Genomic DNA, 3,252 nt, shown 5'->3' with positions numbered 1-3,252 from the left:
ATATTATGCTATAATTAATATTCCAATAACGAATAGCTTTTGTCAAAGCAAATGAAGTAAAAGTTTTTAAAATAACTTTCTGAAAATATTTAAGGTAAGAATGATTGACGATATCAATCATTTTTCGAATACTTGGCGAATAACGAAACATTATTCTTTAAGAAAATAATGAATATTATTTAATAAAATAAACGGAGTCATAAGTCCTCGAATAAATATTCAAACTAATATTCACTTATAATTTAAAACTATCGAATACACATTATTCGATTAATAGTTTTGAAATATATATATATATATATATATATAATATACTCGGAAACATCGCCTCCCGGTTTAGAAAAATGTTAACCTTTGGGTCCCCTATACTAAGGGTATACGCAAATAATGTCTATCTCTAGCATATGTATTATACAGTTTATAAACAATTGAATCGATACCAAGATATCAAGATTACGAAACAGGCATGCATATATATATATTATATCATATCAACATGCTCCAATATTTCTCAAGATTTGCTAATAACAATCATGCACTTATCACAAGATAATGCATATACATATATACATCACAACAACAGTTATACGGGTAGAAAACTTGCCTGAGTGTTCCGGGGGTATACTTAAGCTTAGAGTGGGTCCGGTAACCTATGAACAACAACAACATAAGCCGGAATTAGACCACGGTCTCTTAAGAAACTAGTCAAACTCATTCATACCCTAACGGTCGCTTACAATCGCTTATACACTTAACGATTTGCGTTAATCGCTCGCGTACCCTCGGCTCCACCAATTTTAATAAATTAACCGTTACGAATTTTAAGGCGACTCTTTCGCGAGAACTTTACTAACTGCCTTATTCACTTGACATAATTCTCTCGTGTTTCGATTAATAATTTAAGGGTCTTAGTTATGGTCTCAAAGTTACTCGAGGTTTCGGGGTTCGCTCGCGAAACACCGTTACTTAAAACAGTCATTTCTCATCGCTCGTAACTCGGATTTAGGCGAATGACATATCAAAACGAAACTCGTAACATGAACTATCTAAACATGGCAAAGGTCAGAATCTTAAAGTGAGTTCACGGATCCTAAATTTAAGCACAGAAACAGTTAAGAAAAATTGGGCATTATGACGGCTAGAACTTAGCGATTTCCAATATTTTTACCACTCCAAATCAATTCATTTCAACTACAATCCATTCAAAACTTCAAGATCCAACCCTAGGCTACTGATATTAGCAAAAATGAGCTCAATATCCTCAATCCAATTCAATATTATACCATCTCCATAATCAACTAATCTACTTAATCAAAGTTCAATTCAAGCTTAATCATTCAAACAACTACTCATCCATCCAAACCATCCTGAAATTCAAGCAAACGAAATTAGTACTTAAAGGACCAGAAGTTTTATAACTTGATTTGTGAGGGGAAAGTTTCTAGGAAGCCTTAATATTGATCAATCCTTATACAAGCTTGGATCTCACAACTAATCAAGAAAATACAAAGTTAGATTTTGAAGTTTGTAAAGGTCCGATTGAAAGAAATGTACAAATGAGGATCTTACCATACTTATTTGGATGAGACTTGTGAACAATATTTGTAGTCCATCTCAATGCCTTTCCAAATAGCTATAGAACATAATATTTGAGTGAGAATTGAAGGAGATATGGCAGTTTGAAGTTGTTGGTATTGTTTTGGCCTGGAGCAAGCTTTCAAGGGGGAGAAAGAGTGAAATGCTTCTTGTTTTGCCCATTGATTAATTGTCTGGTGATTTTAGGATTCGGTTAAGTTAACCTTGTCTTAATCAAGGTTAGTTTGTATGGCCACAAATGATCCTGGCAAAATATATCTTTAACCTTGCTTATGCAATGCTTATGCCATCTTGCTTGCATCATCCTTATGCCACATGTCCACTCCTTGTGGTGTGATGACGTCACTTTCTCTTATCTACTTGTCTAATTCCCTTACTTCTTGTACAATCTTAATTCATGGCCGCTTATTTATTTTACGGTTTGCTTAACTCTCGTCCTCGTTGTTCATTTGAGGGATCATATCCGGGATTTTATTACTTGGGCTTCCCTAAACCTTTCTTAATATTTTATATTTCTTTAATGATCCTCTCTTATAATCCTTGAATTTAAATCCTTTTAATCATGTTACCTTATACTCAATTCTTTCAGTATCTGGTGGATTTTCGGGGAAAAATCAAAGTGACCGGATTTGAATTCTGACGACCTTTACATACACTAATTTACTTTATGGAATACTAATACGATCTCAGAATTTCCATAACAGTACTCCTATATAGTGTGGTCTGATAATTTTACTCAATCAGCAAAATCAACAAAAGTTACTATTCATCAGGGTTTCAAAAATTCCAAAAATTGGGGTTATTACAATAAGTCAGTCTGAGAAGATGACCTCATGCGTCTCTTACTACAACACCAATACCGTTTCTATTGTCGCCTTCAGGAACATTCTGAATAAACTCACTATGCATGTTGATCTTCACCCAACCATTAGGAAGAAATTTCCATACATGCTCAACATGTTCCATTCTCCTTAAATGTGTAAAACAACAGATAACGATTTGTAGTGGTAAATTGATTATATCAGATATTATAAACTGATTCTTGCAAGTAGTATATAAAGAAAATAGTTCAAAAGATGTGTCTGTTGCAAATAGTTGTAGAGTTTTGAAGAACTAAGACATAAAATTAGAAAGTTGAGGAGATGTGTCTATTGTAAATATTTTAAGAGCTTGAAATAACTAAAACTGTTGGAACAGTTTATATTACAATGTTGTTTACTAAGATGTCCAAAATTCATTGTATAGTCTATAGAACCAATTTACCACAAATCAAAAATATTGTTAAAAGGGAATATAAGTATTAGACTATCCATTGAATGGCTTTTAGAAACGTAGATAATAAATATTCTAAATTATGTGAGAATTACGGAGCCTTTTGTGCTCGATAGATCTCACATATCACATGTTTCAATAACTATTTTTAACAAAAGAGGATCATATAGACAAATCTTGCATGTTAAAAAAAGTTGATGTTATAATGTTTCAACATTAAAATACAGTAGTTCATCAGGAGAAATATTGTCAAACAAACATATTACATTCAAATAACAGAAACATTGAACGAAACGACGTCATCTTCTTGGATCATTTCAAATCTTAGTTTATCATGCACTGAGAGTTTGCTTTCGTTCACAAACTTATCCCATCCACCAGAAA

The sequence above is a fragment of the Apium graveolens genome, chromosome 4 (assembly GCF_009905375.1).
Source record: "Apium graveolens cultivar Ventura chromosome 4, ASM990537v1, whole genome shotgun sequence".
In the NCBI taxonomy this organism is placed as follows: domain Eukaryota; kingdom Viridiplantae; phylum Streptophyta; class Magnoliopsida; order Apiales; family Apiaceae; genus Apium; species Apium graveolens.
This window is presented reverse-complemented; position numbering follows the sequence as displayed.